This window comes from Taudactylus pleione, unplaced genomic scaffold (genome assembly GCF_031769625.1).
Source record: "Taudactylus pleione unplaced genomic scaffold, aTauple2 ptg001573l, whole genome shotgun sequence".
In the NCBI taxonomy this organism is placed as follows: Eukaryota; Metazoa; Chordata; class Amphibia; order Anura; family Myobatrachidae; genus Taudactylus; species Taudactylus pleione.
The window spans coordinates 7,154,916-7,178,614 of record NW_028285970.1 but is presented as its reverse complement, the minus strand read 5'-3'; the positions used below and the strand labels follow the sequence as shown (position 1 = coordinate 7,178,614).

General features: G+C 44.5%; 1 protein-coding gene across 1 annotated transcript in view; it reads left to right on the top strand.

Annotated features, from left to right (window-relative positions):
• The window catches only part of LOC148442319 (guanine nucleotide-binding protein G(q) subunit alpha), a 156,990-nt gene that overhangs the window by 1,829 nt on the left and 131,462 nt on the right, over positions 1-23,699 (top strand). The window lies entirely within an intron of this gene.

Genomic DNA, 23,699 nt, shown 5'->3' with positions numbered 1-23,699 from the left:
CCCCCTGCAAAAAATAACAAGGGAAAACAAACATCTTATGGTAAATTGTATTTCACATTCATTTAAGGTTTAATGGGATTTTCTGTACATGGTGTATATAGAAAGTGTGCTATCCAGTTCCAGGCATTATGCATAGTACATAGTGTATCTTGTGTGAACATTGCTTATATAGCACACTTTTTTTTTGCATTTTGTCATATATTTAGGATCCTTTCCCCCTATACAAATATTGAAAAGCAATACTTAATATTTTGAATGCATGCCTTTTTTTTTTTTTTTTTTTTCTCCACGATCAGGAATAAATGTTATTCTGACCCAATGCTTATTTATTTTCTTGTGAAAACACTTTGTGACAACAAAACTAGTCTTCTATGCGGATTGCAGATATCGCTGAGTGGAGTCTTGTATAGCGATGGTGGATTTTATTTTCAAATGAGCACTAATATTATCTTAAATATCGATAAATGTAAGTCACTTTTTTATCTTGTTTTGTTCATTCTGTTTCTGTACTTTGTGGTGCTGCGGACCCCTTGTGGCACCATATAAATAAAGAATAATTATTTCTGGAAGTGACCAATGTTCAGTGTTCATGAATTTAAAAATGGGGCTTGGTTGGCACTTGAAATGCCTATCTTGTATGGCCATACTGTTGAATGAAGCTTGGTGATTTAAACCTGCATCTAGATCCACTGCATTCTAGTTTCTGGGTTTATACAGAAGAATAATTACACTTGTTGTTTTTGCCTAGTTTCAAGAACCACATGAAGCTTGTACATACATATAAGCATTTGATTCGTGGTGACAAGTTTAAGTGAGCATTGTGTGTAATGCTTCCTGAATGGGTTGGTATGGGCTTCCTGAATGGGGACAGTGAAGATGTATGGCAGAGGTTTCCAAATTCCACCATTACAGTCCAGGTTTTAAGGTTATCCGTGCTTGAGTCCAGATGGTTAAATCAAATTGACTGAGTTACTAATTAAGTCACCTGTGCTGAGCATGGATATTCTTAAAATGTGGACTGTCATGGCGGAGTTCGGAAACTCTGAAAGGGATAATTTCCATGTTCCGAAGCCTTTTAAGATTCTAAAATGTAATCAACTCGAGGATTGCTGAGAATCTTTACCAAAGCTATGCAATTTCACATTAATCTGTAGTAACGGATTTGGGGGCCTATGTATCAAAGCTTGATGAGAGAGAAAATTGTGAGATATAAATCACCAACCAATCAGCTTCTAACTTACATTTTATAGGCTGTGTTTGAAAAATGACAGTTAAGAGCTGATTGGTTAATACTTTTTCTCTCACAATTTTATCTCTAATCAAGCTCTGATACATAGGCCCCTTGGCCCCATCTATATTGGCAGGCATTCTGCTTAGAATATCTGCACAACTTCTTATAAAGGCACATTATAATGCACTCCTATATTGATTGTTGCCAATGTGGTTTTAATCTTAAACACAAGTTAAAATGCTGATTAGCTACTACAACTGCCCACTCATGCTGCAATTGTAATGCCAATCTGGTTGTTCTAGACTAAATTGTCCAGAAACTGGTGTGTTTGTGTGTTACCAAGTAATTTACCCCATCAGCTAACAGTTGGACCTGACAGAATTGTATTAGCCTGGGAGGTAAATCTTTCTTGATGACCAAATTGAACTCCCGTGTCTTGTACATGTGACTGTTCATTGGGTGACGAGACAGTATGCATTCTGCAATCTCTTTGTATAAGCTACTCACCTAGTGTTCCCTCTAAGGGCCTGATTCAGAGCCGGACGCAATTAGCGCTCGCTCGTCCAGAAAATAGGGGTGGCTATTCAAATGAACTGTTCGCTCTTTGCGGTCTGTTCACGCCTCTAGGTCTGAACGAGCGAACAAAACTTGCGGTCGTTTTTTGGAAAAATACGCCCCCTGGCCGCTCGCATCCTACGTCATGTCCGCTATTTATTAGATTAATCGAGTACATCGACCAGCGTATGAACTGCTCGCTATTCTTGTGGTTGGTTTTTGCTACCACAATCTTGCGAGCAGTTCTGGCTATAAAATAACCCAGTGACGTGGTCAATGACGCTGCTGTATTAATTATGCACACCCATAAAACGCCCGTTTTGACCTTTAAGCACGCCTGCGTTCGGATCTCCACTCCCCGTTTTCAAGCACCTTCCCCTGTTACAACCCACATACGCCTCATTCTGTCACTCAAAATAGCAGGCATTCGCTATTTAGCGAATAAACGTTTTTCGGCCGCACTGACTGGTTCGCGCATGCGTATTACGATCCGTACGCATGCGCAGTTGGGCATACATTGCTCGGAGCGAACGAGCGGCCGCTTACGAGCGGCTCTGAATCAGGCCCTAGGTCCGGAGCAGGGCAGGGAGCCGGACTGTAAAAAGTGCACTTTCGCGTGCTCCTAAAAAGGGAGCGTGGCCACAAGAAAATGGAGTGTATCCTTAAGACGCGGCCCCTTTTCATAACTCGTGTGCACAGCACGTAAGGACATGTTGGGCTGCTCCCAAGCTCTCTCCCCTCACTATGAATAGATGCCGTGCGTATGGGCACGGTATCTATTCACCGTCGGCAAGCGCTGGCACTGCAATCCCCCCCTCAGGCCATTGCGGCACGCGGGTGGAAACGGCACTTGTCACCCCCGGCAGGCTGTTTCAGCAGGATGCATTTTACCGGTTTTCTAAATCGGGCTCGGCGCCCTACTAAAACAGCCTAGCGTTTGGCGCTCTCGCCCATTATGTGATCCATACAGTTTGGCTATCCACTTATAGCCAAAATGGCCACAACTTCATCTGTCATGCTGAGCAAACTGACAAAAACGTACAAGCACTATACAGAAATTTTCCCGTATAAAAATGCTTTATGTATAAGGTAGTCCTGTCGATATATATTTTCAGGAAGATGTCATTATCTCAAATGCCTTTTTTTTTTTTTGTACGTATGTTTAGGTGTATATGTCCTGCACTGCTAAAAATTCAAGGATAATTTCTGTAGTGTAAAATTTTAAACGACTCGGGCCAAAACAAATGGTTACCTACTGGTTACATCTGGCTTATACACACCATATACAAGATGCAGAATGAAAAGTGACACCTTGTTTGCTCAATGCAATATGTGCAATCCGGGTGACCGTTCTGTGCTGATTCTTGTAGAATATCCCTTTAAAGAAGAGAAAAGAAGGGAGGGATCCACACTGATTTGTTATGTTAGGGAAAATCAGCTTTGTCTAAACTTTTCACTTGCACTTCTTACATATGCCTCTACCTTTCTAGATTAGTTTCTTAGCCTTTGATTTAGGGCATTTATTTTTTTTGTATGATGTTGTTTTATTGCATTATGTATGTAGCGAAGAGTGTGACACTTAGGGCCCCATTTATCAATAATACGCTAAAGGGGTTATATCATCCTTTCAATATTTACCAAAACAGCTGTATTCTGAGATTACCATGGTGTGTCACTGCATTGCTCTCGCCATGTATAGATAGCGAGGGCAATGCTGTCCCCATTGCCAGCAGCAGGAACTTGGCTACAGCTTTTCCGCCTTCAGTGAAGCCTTCTAAGCACTGCTGAGTGCTCGCTGGGTGAAAGTCATGCACATACGCAGACTGTCTGTCGTGCATGGGCATGACATAGAAGCATTGATAGGCTGCCAGCAGCTGATCGGAGGACACCGCCGAGGAGGGGGACGTCGCTGGACCTTGCCAGCGAGGGGTAAGTTATGATGAATGCCAGTGGCATATTCGTTTGTATCATTGCGATACTAAACAAAATATGCCGCTGGTATTTTAGGTTCATTAATAAATGGGATCCATAATGTCCTTGCTGCCAATCTCTGTGAAAACTGTGTTAATCTAGTAGTAAGTGAGAAGAGCATAGTTTTGTTTGTCATTTCATGCAGCAAAATGTTTAGGGTCACTGGATCCTTTCAATGGTTAAAGATCTGATGACCTCTTGGGAACATTTGAGAGTGCGGCGATGATTTTGGGTCACTGTGATGTGCTTTTCTGAATCAAAAACGTTTTCACTTTAACATTGTACATGTTTATCTTGCAAACTAAAATATATTCTATGCAGAAGGCATAGCGTATAAATTGTTGGCAATATTATGCATTGCTTCTGTGTATTATTATGCTTTTCAAGTAAGTGATGGGTCACTTATGACTGCTAGACCAATTGTTTTCAGCTCAGTTGCCATTTAAAAAGCAGAGCTTAAAGTTGTGTAATTTTTTTTATAAATCTAATTTGCCTCACTGTGATCTCTCGCCAATGTAGGATTGTTGGGACTATGGTTCCTGTTCCATGACCTCTGTTATCTGAATCTTGTAACAGGGTGGATCTTTGTCTTGCTTCTGTTTAATGTGCAGGATGGGCCAATTCCTTTCAATACAGCTGAATAGAAATATATGTTGAAGAGAACTGAATGTTCCAGTGGGTTCAGGTAATGGATGTGCCCTCCACCCTTCTCTCTCTATTTGGTATTTGAGGGGAGTAGATTAGAGAGAGCGGGGATTTGAGAAACAAGACATGTTAAGAGATGTCCAAAAGAACAGTATAGTAATTTTAAATTCCAGAGAAACTTTAAATTTAATATTTAGGGGGCGATTCAATTCAGCGGGAGTTGAATAGCGCTAGGAGGGTGCTCCCAAAGCTATTCAATTGACCGTTCTGTTAGGGCAACTAAATGCTTGCTTCTCACATCCTCCTGAGGGTATGAGGAGAAATCGGACTAAAGTGCCGGCAGCGAGGCTGTTTTTTGGCTTAGCGTGGTGCTAACAGCCTTGCGGCGGGCACTTTAGTCGGCGAATGCCGGTTCTCGCGACTGAACACCCAGGTTAAGTCGTGAGAACCGGCATTCTCCGACTTAACTTGTAAGTGTCAGACTAAACATCGCGCTCCGAGACCAACTTCCTGCTGCTATTCAACTTGCGCTGAATTGAATCGTCCCCTTATGCTGGGTACATGCTAAACGATGTGTACCCAGCATGATCTCACTAATGATTGGACCTGGCGGTGGTCCCGGCATCGGCAAGTGCATGCAAACTTGCCGATGTCGGGAGCGACGGTGGGGGCTGCATTTGGCAACATGGTCCCCGCTGACAATATCGATGTGGTCAATATGTAGTCCGATCCGCCGGATCTAGATGACATGTCCTCTAGTGTGTACCCGGCTTTAGAATAGTTAATGCTTATATATATATATATATAAGCATTATCAGTTTTACAGTCTTCAATAGCTTCAATGTATCTGATCTGAAACTATTGGTGTTACAAATTGAGTTTGAGGCTAAGAAAAATCGATTTTATTATCAGTAGTTTGGGTAGCTCCATACTCAATGGTGAGCAGCTTTTGTGAAGGAGTGCAACTTTTAATTAGATTATTTTGTATGTTTTCACACTTCTGGATTAAAGGTCTGTATACACACAATTCATTTTAAATCAAAGTTGTTTTTTTTTCCATTGTTTTACCCAGGGTTCCTCATTCAAACTGAAATGATTTTATTTCTGAATTCTTTTTTCGTTTAAGATCTTGTGTGTCACCCATGTACAGGTTAATGGAGTGTCTAAAGCTGGGCACACACTTAACAGATATATCTGCAGATGATGGTTGTTCATATGCACTGATCCATCATCTGTCTTCTGGCTGGCGGGCGTGTCCCAACCCCCTCCCCGCGGCCTCTGCAGCAAGTGACCGCCCGTACACACAGCACGATACCCCAATATATCTGCACATATATTGGGCATCAGCAGAGCCAACTCAATATGTCTGTGAACGACATCGTTCAGACATATTGCTGGTTCACACTGGCCGACGGCCACCCGATATATTGGCCGATCAATTGATCGGCTAATATATCTGCCGGTGTGTACCTAGCATTAGATATTCGCTCACGGTTTAAAATGTAAAAAACAATGGAGCCAATCCTAGCAGGACATTTGTAAAGAACTAGTCACAGGCCGAAGTAGTGTATTTATCAGTGTGTGTTTGGTGCTTTAGTGGTTATTAGAGCCGCATGGCAGCATGTAGGGTAGCATGCTTTTTTCCGTGGACTGTGAGTATGAAAGAAGGGTAGGGAGATGTTAAAAGTAACTAAAGAAAATTAAGGTTAAAATGAGCTTCAATATCAGAAATTGTAAAGGAAATGGATAAAGAAATAATAAAAGGAGAAACAGTGTAGTGCTCTGGCAGTAAATAAATTCCAAACAATCAATAATAGAGCCGATGAATATAGAGTTTAAATGTTCAAGTACGCCACACTTATCTGAAGACCAAACTACCCTTCCTTCCAGCATTTGGGACCTCATTCAGAGTCTGTCGTTGCGGCCGCATGGTCATAAGGGAAAAGGGGCCGGATATGCAAATGATGCACTCGCAAGTTGCGTCCTTAAGATCGGATCATTAGCTGGCCGACCAAGGGGAGGATGCGGCTTTAAGACAAAAAATACGCCCCCTTCTCGTACGCATTACACGTCCTCTCCGGGCATATAAGGATTAATCGAGACCATCGGGAACCATCGGAACTGGTCGTAGAGCTTAAGGTTGACCATACCCTCTCTTAAGCTCTACGATCAAGCCAGTGTAAAAACCTCCCATATCACGTGTGCTATGACACTACTTTGTTAATTATGCACTCCCATAAAACGTCGTTTGCATAGTCAGGCACGCCTGCATTCGGATCTCCACTCCCCCGTTCACAAGCACCTTCCCCTGTTACCACCCACAAACGCCTCATCCTGTCACTCAAACTAACGACCTGGCCAAGTTGAAGGAGAGAGATATTTCCGATCGTAACAGCTAGTTTGCGAATTTTACGCATGCACCTTTAGCGAACATCGGTGGCGTACGACCATGTGGCCGCAACGACCGACTCTGAATGAGGTCCTTGGTGCTGAAAGCCGCATGAAATGTATTATCCAAGGAGATTGAGGCATTCCTTGGGTAAATCTCAGCTGTCATCTGCATGCCATGGTTATTGTAGGGCGATAGTCTTGCCGTTTTAGCAAAGTTCTACTACACGATGTGATACTTATCGATGGAGAATCTGGCAGGCACCACTTGACTTTATCATATGTTCCCAAAGGGTACAAGCAGAGCTTTGGGTGATGCATGGAAGACTGTTATTAAAGCCAGAGAGCGATCAGTCCATTCAGGATTACTTTCTCAAGACTAGGAGGCCTTCTGAATTTATCTGCATTATTGAGGAAGAGGTATTATTTTGCTAGCTTCTAACAAGAGATCCCTTTATATACCAGTGCTCTGCAAAAAACTAATAATTTTCCTGTCCTGCAACATAATAGTGTTGACTAAAGCTGGGTACTATTATTATTATCATCTATATGGTGACACAAGTGTTCCGCAGCGCCTTACAAAGTACATAAACAAATAGGTGACCAGATACTTACAATACAATGCAGGACAAGGACATGGATTATATACATTGCTACATTAGCGACCATAATACCCAAATTGGCAACAGAGCATAAGCAACCGCGTGTTAGGTGCCCTAGTGGGGAGTAAGAAGTAGATGAAAGTAAAGTAAGGAGAAGCACAAGAGGGTAGAGGCCCTGCTCATAAGAGCTTACATTCTAAAGGGGAGGGGCATACTATACGATAGATTTGTACACAACATATAGTGTGTATGTCTGATTCGTTGTTGCGTTGAGCGACCATCGTTATCTGCTGTTTTGCATAGCAGATGGGAAGATGCAATGATTGATGCGGTGCTGTTAAATGCAGCATGTAACGACCCATTGCGCCATTGTACAACGTATCATGCAGTGTATATGGCATTATGTATCGTTACAACGCCTCACTATCGCTGGGTCACACATCATATAGTGTGTACTTGGCATAAGACTGCGTGTTTCAGGAGAGAGTGATACATCCTGGGGGTCTTTGAATCTTTTCTGATCTTCTGCCAGATACATTGGAGGAGCAGTTTGGTGACTACAGTCTTCAAGTTGGCTGCAATATTGGCTTCCATGGAAGAACAAAAGGCATAAAAAGCTGGAATTATTCAAGACTCCTCTGAAGCATATGAAGATTGCCATGGAAATTATGCAGCTAAAATGAGCAGGGCAAAATGGGGAAAAACAGGGAAACCTCCAATATCAAGAAATAAAAAGTGTGGTCTGCAGGGCTGGAAGTGTGGTTAAGAAGGAGACCATATTGCCATGATGAAAAATAATTATTTTATTTTATATACTTTTGTAGCATGGACAAAAAAGACAGAGGGCCTGATTCAGACCCACTCGCGAGCGGCTGTCCGCTCGCAAGTGGGTCGATGGTCTGCACTGCGCATGCGCACGACGGAGGGAGCTCCGTCGTGCGCATGCGCGAGACGCGACGAGCGAAGGACTTTCCTTCGCTCGTTGTGTCTGATCAAAGGGGGCGTGCTGTCGATGTTGATTGTCAGCACGCCCCCTTTGGTGGGCGTGCCGGGGGCGTGCCTGCCAGACGGAGGCGTTCCCTACCTTCAGAAGCCGACCTGATAGAGCCAAAATCACTCCTGGCCTTGCGGTTGAGAAACTCAACCGCAGGCTTCTGCTCGCACTGGCGATGGTCGCGATGGTCAAGACCATCGTAACCATCATCCTGCACGCTCGTATAGGCTGTGGGTGGTGATCCACAGCTATACGAGCATTCAGGAGGACGCTCCATATTTATGGAGGTGGGCCCTGATTCAGAGCGAGCACTCTGGTCAGAGCGTCCGGCTCTGAATCAGGGCCAGAGTTTGATATCGTGCAGGGAAGGAAGTGCACCCAGACTCCTAATGTGATGGGCCCTAAAGTGACTTGTTTTCAGAAACGGAAAGGTTTTTTTATTTTTATTTTCTCCAAATTAGCTAAGCTACTGCCTTTACCTCCAAACCCCTCCCCCCCCCTCCAGCAGATATCATCTTGCAGCAGTGTTACGCTGGGTACACACTATAAGATTGATGCAATGGAACGATTATCGGATTGGTGTCCACTCATACACACTAAGCAATTTCTTGCTCATTGTGTACGATCTTTTGAGCGCTTCCAGAGAAAATCCGGAGGTTGGAATCGAGACAGTGTGTGCACCACATGCTATCCTGACCTCCCAATCTGGCCGGGAGCGTATGAAGTCGCTTATCAGCTAATGCTCCTGCGTAGACGCTATCCAATTATCTGGCCGATTAGCCACTTATCGGCTGACCAGCCCGATAATTGGATAGTGTGTTCCTGGCTTTATAGTTTGACTGTGGAGGGGAGTAACTCCCCAGCTGGTATTAGGCACACATGGGCTGATTCATAGTTGGGAGCAGAGCAAATAAAGGAGACCTTTCCACCTGGACAAGCCTGTTACAAATACGTTTTTTATTTTTGCATGTAGCCCACAAATACTGGACAACTTTATTTTTACACTAATGTAGAGTTCATAGATACGGCCCTCTCAACCCTAAATCTCTCTGCACATTTTAAATCTTGCCCTCCTGCAGTGCAACATGGTTTTGTCATGGTACAAATTTGCTCCCAACTCTGAATATGCCCCACTGTCTCTGCAGAGCATAAAGACTATACAGCAGGGTTGGCCAGACTTTTGGCCAAAAATCTTTTTTGGTCTACCAAGTAGGGAAATTTTTGTGCGCCGTAATTGTGCGCTGAATAAGGGGCTGTGGCCTCATGGCAAGGGGCGTGAGGGCTATCCCACAAAAATTGGGCTGATTGGGAGGTATGCGTTTAAGGGCTCTGAGCCAATAAAACGTAAACTAACAAATAACCGGTTAGTACTGTAATCAGTAAACCAATGTCCACAGTGTGAGAAATAAAGCTAGAAACCTCACAGTAAACTGGTTGTTAGTAATTGTTAATAATTGCTGCATGTGACAAGGTGTTAGTCACACAGCTGGTATTGAATTGAACACTGAGCTGATAGCTCTCACCCCTCTCTCAAGGGCTGTTTCAGCACAGGAAGGAATTTCAAAGCAGCTCACAAGCAGCTTTGCAATTTCGTCCTTACAAATGCAGCAAGACACCCCCTGTGCATTTGCGATCCCAGCACTGAGACCAGCGTCGCAGGCTGGGATAACCATCGGTCACGGTGGTGGACGGTGACTGTCAGGTGAGTAAGCCGCAGTTTACACAGGCTGGTCGGTTTGTGAGGCCAGGACATTGCGTCCATGGACGCAGATCCTGGCCTTGCCACTCCCGGAAAATGGGGACGCCGGCCTCCCCCGCACCTTTACAAAAATGCCTCTGCTTGTCAATCAGGCAGAACAAAATTGTCCCATGATGGCGCATAAAACAGTGTCTTTAGAGTTAGATATAGAGATATATCTCTATCTCTCTTTCTATATCGTGTGTGAGACTTTATATGAAGACTTTTCAATAGTCCTGGCTTTTGCTTTGTTTTTCTTTTTCTGTATATTGAATCTCCCTCCACAAGAACGAATAAATACCTCAAATGGAGAGAAAAAAAACATAAAAATTAGTGCGATATAGCCAGAAAAATTAACAAAATGTATTTATACACCACACTCATATAGAGGATAACCGTAAAAGCATATCACCACATTCCATCTTTCCTCTTGTCCTTATTTATCCAGATGGTATTGGGTCCAGGTTCCCAGGAGCCTGGTAGATAAAGAGCAGGTCCCCCATAAAAAGATCAACCATCGGATGCTTAATGCATTTCGGACTACTCCTTTGTCAGAAGCTTAGTGGTTTGTTCATAAGAAAACACATTTGTAACCCTTCTAAACAGAAAAAACTCTTTTTCCACGACCGGAAGTGATGCTGTGGGTGAAACCAGAACAAGATGGCTTCTTTGCATTCCACCGTCTTGTAAACCGGAAGTTCTTATAGCCGTGGATGCGTTTCATTCAATTAAACAGATTAGTATACGTTCCACCTTGTATTGCACACACAGGAAGTGGAACGCATACTAATCTGGGTGTGCTTAATCATAGCTCCTGGGTTAAGTGCCAGGAGCTATGGAATAAACCTGCGCGGTAATACCCAGAGGGTGCACTTAACATTTATGTTTCCTTGCAGCACCTGAGGCTGTGAGGAAAACACACGTTAAGTGCATCCTCTGTTTGTGCTTCTTCCTGCATTGAATCGGCCCCTAAAGCGGAGGTTCCCACACATGGTCCTCAAGTCACCCCAACAGATCAGGTTTTAGAGAGAGCGCACAGGTGGTTATATCAAATAGACTGAGGTACTAATTAGGTCAGCGGTGGTCTAGCATGAATATCCTTAAAACCTGGACTGTTAGGGTGCCTTGAGGACTGAGTTTGGGAACATCTGCCCTAAAGGCTTAAGTACTTCCTATTCAATTACTTGAATAATACAGCCTGAACCATAATTTCTCCTGCAGGCACAATTGTATTTAAATGGCTCCAGGCCTGTTTAGTGCCTGCAGTGTATCTTGGCAAATCATGCAGCATACAGGATAAAACAAAAAACTAAATAATTAGCTTTTCGGAGAGTTAAGGACTCATACATGTTGTAGAAAAAATATGTATGTATGTAATTTTTTTTTTTTATAGAGAAATGGGACAAGGCACCGACTAGCTGTAATATTTGATACATAAGTTCATAGGTGTGAGTAAATTTAACACAGACTACCAAAAGGAAAATTATCGTAAGCATATCTGTCCTTATGGAACTTCATTTTTTTTTCTTTGAATCAGTCCTCTTCATCCAAATGGAATAAATAATGAGAGGTCCTTGTGCATTCATTTCACTTTGGATTTGGGGGGTGCATTCAATTAGCCGTGATAAGATGCTTTTTCGTGAAAAACTGCTTAATGTGCAGATATGTACTTAGTGCACTATTCTATTAGCCACGGTTTTCATGGGTGCTAATTCTCCATAGCATAGTCATGAAACGTTTTCACCACCTCCTGAGCACATGAAAAGTTGGAGAACATCCCTATTTCAAGGTAAAAATGTCGGGACTTGGTTCAAAACAACTTTTTTCTTCAGGATCCATTGGGCTCAACAGGGAGACAATGGGGTGTAGGTGGTACTTGAAGAACAGGACACCCAACATTTATAGCTTTTTTTTTTTTTTTTTTTTTCTATCCCAGGATGCTTCTGTCCTTAAACCCCCCACCCCACCCCCCCATACCACACCCACAGCCTGAAGGCATCTCCGTTTCGTTGGTGTCCATCAGGAGCTGTATCACCGTTAGAACAGTGGGGCTGCCCAAGCTTTATTTTAGGATTTATTTTTATTTTCACATTTTACTATACAGCAAGCAGTGCTAGACAATCCCCTGGACATCTGCACTGCTGCTCCATCACCCTTCTGCGACTCCAGCCATCGGCTAGGTACTCTCAACGGGGCTCCTGGGGGACCTAGCTAACAGGGCTCCTTGGACCCCAGACTGCAGCCGGGGCTCAAGGGGACAGGTAAGGTGGGTCCCCGCATCTATGCACAGTCTTACCTCCGGGCTCAGGAGACAGACCGGAGGCGCTGATGTGGACACCCGGTCATCCGGGACTTCACTAAACCACAAGGGCAGAACCTATACTGGCGCAGGGGACAGCTAAGGCCAGGGACCCTGTGGTTTATGTCAGCATAGGGCAGAAGGCCCGCTCCCTGCGGCCCCTCCACCAGCTCAGGGTTGCCGTTCCACTGCAGTCTTGCCGCCCCTGAGATACTCCTCCCTCACCCTCCACCCCCCAGACTCATGGCAGCCATTTTCTGCAACAGCCTCAGGTCTCCAGGAACGCTGGGTCCGATCTCACTGTATACCTCACCCAGGAGCCAGGTTATACAGTGCTATTTCCTACCAGCCACCGCGGTTTGTATAGATGATTTTAGTGCCACTGCAGTTAACTTGTATGCTGTGCATTGTATGTGAATTGTGCTAGCGCTGCTTTGCCTTTCCCTTTCTTTCATTATAACCCTGGAATACTGAGGTATATGGGGTACACTGTATCTCACATCTACCTGTATTTGCGAGGGCTGTCAAAAACTATATCTCTGTGTTGCGCACTACTGTGCCATATTGTACATATGTCTGAGTTGCTCACTGCACCAGATTGTGTGCTATATTATCCTTGCAGCTATGTCTAGCAAAGGCAAGAATAAAAAGCAGCCTGCCTCTCCCACTGCAGTTTGCTACTAAATTCCAGAAAACAGATGAAAATGGTCGTTCAGACAAGTTTGTTAAATGTTTGAGCTAAACAATTTGTTCAAACAACGGTTTTTGTCCAAATTCCGGTGTTTTCAGAGCAAATTGCTGATTGTCAATTCCTTTCATACCTTACCAGACTTTCATTCCAACCAATCAACTAGTTGGCTGGTTGGACAGATCTTTAGATGTGTGGCCAGCTTCAGTCCTGTTTGGCAGGCTTGGCTTCAGAGGATCTCATTCAAGATGGTCTATGTGTATCTTGTTATACGGCACCTGGTCAATCAGCCCCTGCATCCTCTCCTCAGGACCCGCCCTGGGTTTCTTTTTCACAGGTGTTGGCAAAAAATTGATGACCACCTTGCGGTCCCCGTGGTAGCTCCCCCTATGGGATGGCCACAGCAGGTACTCAATGCAAATCCTTTGCCTCCCCAATGGGTAGACATACTTTCTACCTCAGTGCAGTGTCTGGCGGCTACCTCTACTGCCTTTCAACAAATGCTGCAAAAGGACAGACCCTAACCTAGTAAACCTACTAAGCGTGCTATGTTATCTTCCCAGTCCACCCAGCTATCAGACTCTCAGTTATCATCTGGGGAGGCAGAAGACGCAGACCTCTCTCATTCTGACTCCCCCCTCGGGAGAGGAGGAGCCCCCTTCTAAATTGAAGATACCTGCACTTGTGAGAGCTGTAAAATCTTTTCTTCAATCCTTATTTGCGGACTTTCAAGTTCAGGATGGAGTCCCTGCAATCAGTCATTGCAGGGCTAGAGAGGGGCCAGTTTCTCGTATCATTACATGTAAAGAATGTTTATCTCCACATTCCCATTTGGCCTCCTCATCAGGCATTCCTTTTGGTTTGCAGTGCTTGCCTCTCATTTTCAATTCCAGGCCTCACCTTTCGGTCTTTCATCAGCACCAAGAGTGTTCACGAAGGTCATGGCAGTAATGATTGCCCTTCTTCGGATACAAGGGGTTACTATCGTCCCTTACTTGGTGGCCTACTCAAGGCTCCGTCAGTCTCTCAATTACTGCAGGACATCCTGGTAACACAGAGTCTGCTGTTGCAACACGGCTGGATCCTGAATTACCAAAAATCTCATCTGCAGCCTACACAGCGTGTACCTTTCCTAGGGATGATTTTGGACACACTGGAGCAGAAAGTATTTCTTCCGCAGGAAAAAGTCACCTCCATCCAACACATGGTGCGATTGATACTGCGTCAGTGCACCTGTGTATTCGCCTTCAGGGAAAGATGGTTGCATCTTTTTAGTCCATCCAATACGGGAGCTTCCATGCCCGTCCATTCCAACTGGACCTTCTCTCTCAGTGGTCAGGGTCCCACCTCTTCCTTCACCAGCGAGTTCAACTGTCATCCAGGACTCGGACATCTCTCCTTTGGTGGCTGAATTCCTTTCACATATTGACAGGCAAGAGGTTTGCATTGTGGGAATGGAGTCTTCTCACCACAGATGCCAGTCTGAGAGGATGGGGGGCAGTGACTCAGGGAAGACACTTTCAGGGCTGCTAGACTCTGCTGGAGGCAGTACTGCCCATAAATGTTCTGGAGCTAAGGGCCGTGTTCTATGCTCTTCAGGTGGCACATCCTCTGTTGAAGGGCCAGGCAATCAGAGTGCAATCCGACAACGCCACGGCTTTGGCGTACATCAACAAACAGGGCGGTACCAAGAGTCTGTCCACCATGAGGGAGGTAAGCTGCATTCTTCTCTGGGAAGAGGAATATGCGGTAGCGATATCAGCAATTTTCATACCAGGGGTAGAAAATTCGGAGGCCGATAACCTCAGTCGACAGTACATTCATCCGGGAGAGTGGATGCTCAATCAGCAGGTCTTCCAACAACTGATTCAGTGTTGGGGTCTCCCTCAGGTAGATCTTATGGCGTCGAGACTGAACCATCAGCTGCCACGTTACTGCTCCAGGACAAGCGATCCACAGGCAGTGGCGGTGGATGTGCTAACAGCTCCTTGGCAGTTTCAGTTTGTCTACCTGTTTCCACCACTCCCACTCCTTCCTCGATTGCTGCAAAGAATCAAACGAGAAGGTTCTGTTGGTGGCTCCAGACGGGCGTGGTATTCCAACCTACGTTTTCTACTGATAGACGACCCGTGGCCTCTTCCTCTGCAAGAAGATCTACTGCAACAGGGTCCGTTTATTTGTTATGACTTAAAGCGACTTTGCTTGAAAGGGCTATCTTAAAAAAGAAGGGTATCCCTTCCAGGGTGATTCCTACTATCTTAAGGGCAAGAAAGGAAGTTACCTCTAAGCACTATCATCGCATATGGACGGCATATGTCGCTTGGTGTGAACGCAAGGGTGCGCCACCGTCAGAATTCAACTTAGCCAGGCTGCTTCTTTTTCTACAGGCTGGTTTATCAGCAGGTCTTCGTCTGGGATCTTTAAAAGTTCAAGTATCGGCTTTGTCGATTTTCTTTCAAAAGCGCCTAGCATTATTACCAGATGTCCAGACTTTTCTACAAATGGTTGTTAGATTACAAATAGTCTTCCCTATTTGAACCTTTACAAACAGTGGAATTACAATTTTTGTCATGGAAAGTGGTTCTCCTGTTGGCGCTCGCCTCTGCTAGGCGTGTGTCAGCTAGGGGCGCTTTCTTGTCGTCCGCTTTACCTCATTTTTCATGATAGGGCTGGGCTACATACGCAGTTATTCTTTTTGCCTAAGGTAGTGTCTGCATTTCTCATCAACCAACCGATCGTAGCTTCGGTGTTTAAAGAGGATTCTTCGGCTTCCAGATCCCTAGATGTTGTCCGGGCTCTTCAGATCTATGTTGATAGGACAGCATCCCCTCTGGAAGTCTGATACGCTATTTGTCGATATAATATGGCGCGGCCAGGCTGGCCGGCTTCTAAGGCTACTATTTTTCTAGATGGGCTTGTCTGATTGTCAGACGAATCCATCTGGCTGCATCAAAGCAACCACCTACTTCAATCACATTGCATTCTACGCGCTCGGTGGGTCCTTGGTGGGTGGCTGCCCGTGGAGTTTCCCTGACCCAGCTTTGTGGAGCGGCCACTTGGTCGGGCCAGCATACTATTACAAAGTTTTACCATTTTGACACGTTTGCGGCTTTTGCTTCACAGTATGGCCGTGCTGTTTTGCAGGGTTCTCGGCACTCTTACGCCCAGGATATGAGCTCTGGGACGTCCCCACTGTATTGAGACTCCAGTGTCCCCTAGTGGATGAAGGAGCAAACAGGATTTTGGTACTTACCGTTAAATCCCTTTCTCCGATTCCACAGGGGACACTGGACGCCCACCCGGCGCTGTTCCACCTGCATTATTTGTTCTGCCAGGTTTGGACAGTCGTTTTCTTCAAGGTCTGCTTGATTTGTTTGCATATTTGCTTGCTGTTTATGTATGTTCTAGTTCTCTTCTCCTCTATAATTATATTTCCAGCTCTCCTCGGGCACAGTTTATTTAGACTGACCTGTAGGGGAGTATAGAGGGGGAGGAGCTAGCTACTATTCAAATGTATTAAAGTGCCAGATCCCTGTTATCCCACATCTATACCCCACTGTACTGAGACTCCAGTGTCCCCTGTGGAATTGGAGAAAGGGATTTAACGGTAAGTACCAAAATCCTGTTTTTGGCTTTGCCCATGGAAGGCAGCCTCAGACTGAAAATGCTTTGGAGTCTCTGCCTTACTCTGGGGAAATCCTGTTTGGTCCAGAATTGGACAAGATTGTGACTACATTGGCAGCTTCTAAGATGGTGTTCTTGCCCTCTGCATCTACTACGAAGCCTCGGATGTCATCCTTTCGGTACTTTTGTTCCTAGGGCAAAGCTAAAGGTCAGTACTTTCCACAGCAGTCGGCATCCACAAAGGCATTCAAGCCTAGGACCAAACAGGCCTGGGTTACTAGACGTCCACCTACCAATCTGAGGACAAGCTTCAGTCTGACTGGGTGGGAGGCCGACTTCTTCAGTTCGCCCAATTCTGCCGTCGGACCACAACAGATGCCTGGGTAAGAGGTGGTCTTCCACGGATACGCCCTCTCATTCCTGAGGCGGATCCCCCAGCTATTCTTTTGCACAGGGCCTCCATTGGACCCAATCAAAGCCCTGCTCCTCCAGAAGGCCATTCAGTCCTTGTTGCTCTCAGGGGTAATAATTCCAGTCCCCTCATCACAGCGAGGGATGGGTTGTTATTCTACCCTTTTCTTGGTTCAGAGGCCCAACGGGTCTCTTCGGCCTATCCTCAACCTCCAGAAGTTTATCAGGGTCCCCAGATTTGTATGGAAACCCTACGCTCTATTGTCCTGGCTGTGGAGCCTGGGGACCTTTTTATGGAGTCTCTGGACATTCAGGGAAGCTTGCCTACATGTACCTATAGCACCCTTTCATCAACAGTATGTCCGGTTTGCTGGCCTACTGCAACATTACCAATTTCAAGCACTGCCTTTTGGGCTTTCTACAGCTCCTTGGGTCTTTACCAAGATCATGGCAGTTATGGCGGCCTATCTTCTTCGGGGGATCTGACTGCTCCCTTACTTGGACGATCTCTTGCTAGCTCCCCGGAGATTCTTCACCTCCATCTACAAGTAACCATTGCCTTTCTACAAACGCACGATTGGCTTATCAACTGGAAAGTCTTCCTTGACTCCTTCTCAAAGAATGTTACATCTGGAGCCTTCATGAACTCTCAGGCTCAGATAATCTTCCTGAACCTCTCCAGGTGGAATGAGCTGCCCCATCTGCTCAGATCCCAGACAATGGGCTACTCTCCGGAGGTTCGTCTGTTGCTATCGTGGTGGCTACAGACGTCCCATTTAAACAAGTTCGTCCCTTTTGGGATCCCCGGACTGGGCACTCCTCACCACAGACACAAGCCTCCGCGGGTGAGGTGCAGTGACCGGCCAGCACTCCTTCCAAGGACGCTGTACTCAAGCCGAGGCGATCTTCCCAATCAACGTCCTGAAACTCCTAGCCATCTACAAATCCCTCATGCTGGCTCAGGATATTCTTCAGGGCAGGCCAGTGCAAGTACAGTCCGATAACGCCACGGCAGTGGCCTACCTCAATCAACAAAGAGACACTCTAAGTCGGTCAGCGATGGCAGAAGTGTCCCGCATTCTCACATGGGCTGGACACCATCTCCCAGCCATCTCCGTAGTGTTCATCCTGGGGATTCTCAATTAGGATGCGGATTTCCTCAGCCGTCACGACGTGCATGCAGGGGAGTGGTCTCTACATCCAGAAGTCTTTCAGCTCCTGATGGACAACTAGGGTCTACCGGATGTGGACCTGATGGCCTCACAACTCAATCACAAGCTTCCAGTGTACGGGGCCAGGATAAGAGACTCTGACAAAGCCTTCGTGGACGCATTATCTGTAAGGTGGACCTTCCATTTGATGTGCCTCTTTCCTACAGTCTCCCTTCTTCCTCGGGTTCTTTGGAAGTTCAAGCAAGAAAGGGGCACGGTCCTGTTGGTAGTTCCGGCTTGGTCCAGATGCCATTGGCACTCCGACCCTCAGTCTCTCCATAGACTCTCCTCTCCAACTTCCTCTATGATTAGACCTGTTGTCTCGGGGTTCATGTCTACATCTGGACCTGGCCCGTCCGTTTTTAATGGCTTGGCTCTTGAGCCATCCCTCCTAAGGTCTAAAGGGTTTTCTAGCTCTGTGGTCCAGACCATGCTCCGAGCATGTAAACCGGCCTCTGCCAGGATTTATCACCGGGTGTGGCATACATATTTCCAGTGGTTCGCTACTAGAAACTATGACCCTCAGGGTTAGAGGGTTTCTCGATCCTTGCCTTTCTTGAAGCTGATTTGATCTTAGACTCCGCCTAGCCTCTCTGAAAGTGCACGTCTCTGCTCTGTCCATCTGGTTCCAGCGCAGAATTACTCCTCTGCCGGATGTTCACACCTTCCTGCAGGGTGTTCTCCGTATAAAACCTCCTTTTGTCCCTCCTGTGGAATTTGTCAGTGGTTCTCCACTGACAAATTCTCCACGAACCTCCCATTTGAAATCTATTTTCAGTAGATCTCAAATGGCTCACTGCGAAGACTTTTTTTCTTCTGGCTATGCATAGGGTATCAGATTTAGGGGCACTCTCCTGTCGCTCCCCATTTCTGATATTTCATCCGGACAGGGCTGTTCTTCTAACGCACCCTGGCTTCCTTACCAAGGTGGTCTTTGTTTTCACCTTAATCAGGAAATCGTGGTTCTGGCCTTTCAATCACCAGACCTCTCGGCAGGTGAGGCCTCTTTGGATGTGGTCCATGCTCTGAAGAGCTACGTGGACCGTACTAGTTCCATCAGGACATCGGACTCCCTCTTTGTCCTATATGGATTCCACAAGAAGGGATGGCCAGCTAACAGACTCTGGCCAGATGGCTTTGCATGACTATCTCACAGGCTTACACGCAGACTGGCCTTCCTGTGCCAACTACAGTATCTGCATGGCAGCCACATGGTCTACTGTCCACACCTTTCTTAGGTTTTATGCTTTTGATATATTTGCCTCTCGGGATGCTTCCTTCGTGCGCCGAGTTCTCCTCTCAACAAGGGTGTGGACGCTCCTGAGAACTGCTTTGGGACATCCCCATTGTCTCACGGTGGAGCCCTATGGACCCTGAAGAAGAAAATGAATTGTGATAAAACTTGCCCGTTAACTCTTTCTTTGAAGTCCATAGGGTTCACATGGCACCTGACCTGATGCACCTGGCTTCTATGGGTTTCTTTTCTTGGTCACTTGTTTCCTTCTCTGTGTGAGTGTGATTCTTCAGTGTACCTGTTTGCATTCTCTCATATCCTGCTCCTGCCTTGGGCGTGTTAACAAAACTGAGTTGCTTTCATGCTGTGGGCGGTGTATAGGGGGAAGGATCGGAGCATCCTGGGATAGAAAAAAAGCTTTGCTGTTGGTGTTTGGTACTCCAAGTACCACCTACACTCCATTGTCTCCCTGTGGACCCTATGGACTTCGAAGACAGAGAGTTAACGAGGTTAAGTTTTACCATGACTCTCCTTTTTTGTGTTTTTATTTGGCTTAATTTGGCTCATAACGACGTAATTTTTGGGGTGAAAAAGTGCGAGGTGCAGGTAAATGGTTTTCTTGATGTGTGACAGGTATATGGGACAGATGTTTTTAAGATTTCAGGTGGGTGAGGCGTATTTAGAATGTTTTTTTTTTTTTTTTTTAATAATATATACTTTAGAGGCTTTATTATGTACCCCCAATTTAAATAGAGCATTTATTTTGCAAAAAAATAGTTTCAATCATTATTTCATTGATTTAGAAATATATGCATAAAACAGCCATTTGATCAATTTTAAGGACCCTAATACTATTAGGGCCACTAATACACTGCTATATTGTTACCCTATATCACTTTTGCTTTTTTGGGGGTATAAGCAGACTTCCCCATTTTCACCTATACTTATTGCGGCTAAAACCAGGAAGAACTTTCGCATGAATGCCACTTTGACTTTTGGAATTGAATTGCATGAAAAACAGGTGTGACAAACTAGAAATTACTTTGTTTTGATTTGCTCAGCACGAACAGGATGATTTATGTTTCTGTGTAATACATCATTTTAATGTAAGTGGATTAGAGTTTTTCCTTGTGTGCCTGCACCTGTGCCTTAGAAACAGGCAAAAATAATTTGTTAACAACCCTTGATGAGTCTTAACATACGGGACAAATACAGTACCTTGATCATCCCGTTACCAAAGGCGGAAAGAGGAACGCAAATGATTACACCCAATCCTGTAAGAGACTGCAGGGCAATTTGGTTTTGGCATATTATCCTTCGTACAACTTTGCATATTCCTCACAAGATTTGTTCTACATTAAACATATTCATTTTTATGTGAATGCAAATGCTTAATGGCTGCTTAACCACTGATGCGACCACGCCAGACTGGGCTTTAACGTACATGGTCGCATCTGATGCGACTATTCAGAAACTCCTACTATTCTGCTGCTGAAAGGCAATCTTACAGCAGCCAGGTATATCAGAGGGACCTGCTGGTCCCCCTGCACTTGTGGTGCCCCCTCCGCAATGTCCCTATCACTGCTGCCCACAGTGATCAGGACCCGGCGGCACTCCTTGAACAGCTGCAAGGGTAGCCGTGGAGCCGCGGCTGCTGCTGTGTCCCGATCACTGTGGCCAGCGGTGATTGGAAAGCCAGCATCACCCTCCTCCTGGCTTGGCTTGGCTGTCTGTCCCCAGCTTTATTAGAAAGTAACTTTTTCAAAAATGTCCCCAAACTAGTAATTTTTTATTTCATTATCACATTATGTAATTTAATAGTTATTTAAACTTTAACTTACATAAACTTGCTAATAGAAAAAAATCGACAATTTTGGGGACTTTTTTGAAAAAATAATAGCCAGTTAAGGTTAAAATAAATAATAATATGGTTGGCAACAAAATGTATCGAATCACTTGTTTCATTTTTACTTATTCAATTTATTTGGATTAAATATGAACAGTTTTTAAGATTGAGAGTAAATTCTAGAGGGTCTTTTTACAAGTAGAACGCCTCTTTATAGCCTTTTTTTTTTTTTTTTTGGTATACCCAACATCATCCAAACTGATGGCATATAGCCTTCTAGTAGATACATGTGCTTATATTGTGGGAGGCAGGGACTGTCCTCCTTCAGTAAAGTTATGCTGGGTACACACGTAACGATTTATACCCAGCCATGTGTCGTGCGGCGGTTGCCGGCATCGGCAAGTGCGTACACACTTGCTGATGCTAGGAGCTACGTCCATGCTGCATTCGGCACTCATCGTCAGCGACATAGCGGGTACACATTGCCCGATGTGGACGATATGTCGGTGGATCGGACGACATACCGTCTAGTGTGTACAAGGCTTTAGTTACGACAGTGCTGCATATGGAGGATATGAGGAGGGAAACAGAGAAAGTGAGAAGCAACAGCTTGAGAGATATTTACATTTCAGGAAACCTATTCCACTAAATATTTCAGATGTGCGGTTATTACACTACACACCCCTGTATGAAATTAAGTTTATAACCTCCAACTTAATCATGTTGGGCTCTGTTCCTCACATTTAGTATTGATTTGACAACATTTTTATTAAACAAATTCCAGTTTGAGGATATATATGACCACCATAGTCTCTTTGTGATTGACTGACCAACATTTGGGTCCTTTAAAGCACGTTTTAAAGACCGAGATCTTTGTATTCACATAATGAACCCGGTTTATGCAATCAAAAACAAGTAGGAATTGGTGACACCTGTGTTAAATGGATGATTAGTACTGCTGTCATTTTTAAAAGTGATAATGGTGGTTTTTATGGCCCGTCATGTGCTTGCAGAAATGTCATGTCAACACGGTTTATATTTATATTTAAGATCTTAAATTTTCATCCCTTTACTATGCACGTGACATTTGCCGTAGTGCCCTGTATCTCGTATGCATCCAAAATGCTATTCCATGGCTAGTTTGCTCTTGTACGGTATATGCATGGTGAGTTTTTAGTGTGTTGTCTTAATGCTTATTAAGAAGTAAACAGAGGTATTCAATACTGATTTGAGTCCATGTGTATTTTAATATTGAAACACAAACCGGGTTTGTTATCATCGCTCCATTTGCTAACAGATTTATACGCGATAACGGCGATGTTTCTCGGCGGACGTTTTATCACCTTTTAGATGCCTGTGAGATGAAGGACATCTCTTCATACTTTTCAATGCAGCAAATTATAAATAGTGATGCCCGTTGTGGGATTTAGGGGAAGTGCTATCAAAACTTGTCAAAATTAAGAACGGAGGTGTTACCAATTAGTAATCGGATTCTAGATATAATTTTCTAGTAAATACTAAATTAATGATGGCTAGAATGCTTGTTATGGGTAACTTCTCCCTTTTGTCCTCTTCAGAAAACTTGATACATTTCCTCAGCCTCTTCATAACTGGTTTTTTCAGTGGTCATCTTATGATTAGAGCTAATTTCCATGCTTTATTTTTAATTGCTGGCGTTCGTAGGTTAAAAATCCCACTATAGCGTATACCAATAAGGGATATTACAAACTTCTGTGAGCAGATGGCTATATTGATTACATAATTTCCTGAGGAAACAGAGCTGTCCTAACCATTCATGAAGCAGGATTGTTACCTAATGCTTGAACATTAATAAAATCGTTTGTTTGGTGTACACACACACACACACACACACACTTTTAAAGAAACTTAGATGTTACAGTAATGTGTTATTATTATTTTAAAATAGTTTGATTGGTGGAGAGCATTACTATTTTTAAAATTACTAAATAGGATAGGGTTGTTCGAAAAATATTTATTTTGTTGTAATTTATGAAAAAATGGGCAACCCTGCAATAATACATATTTGCTTACGGGGGAGATGTACTAAGGCTTGGAGAGAAAGTATCAACCAATCCGCTCCTGTCATTTTACAGGCTATGGGGAGATTTAATCAACAAAATTTATTAAAATTTTCTAGCATAAAAGATGGAAAATTTGATATTTGTTTTTTATCCATATTTAAGTGCAGTGAAAATTATGGAGAAATCTGTTTTCGCTAACCTTTCACAGTTTATTGAACTG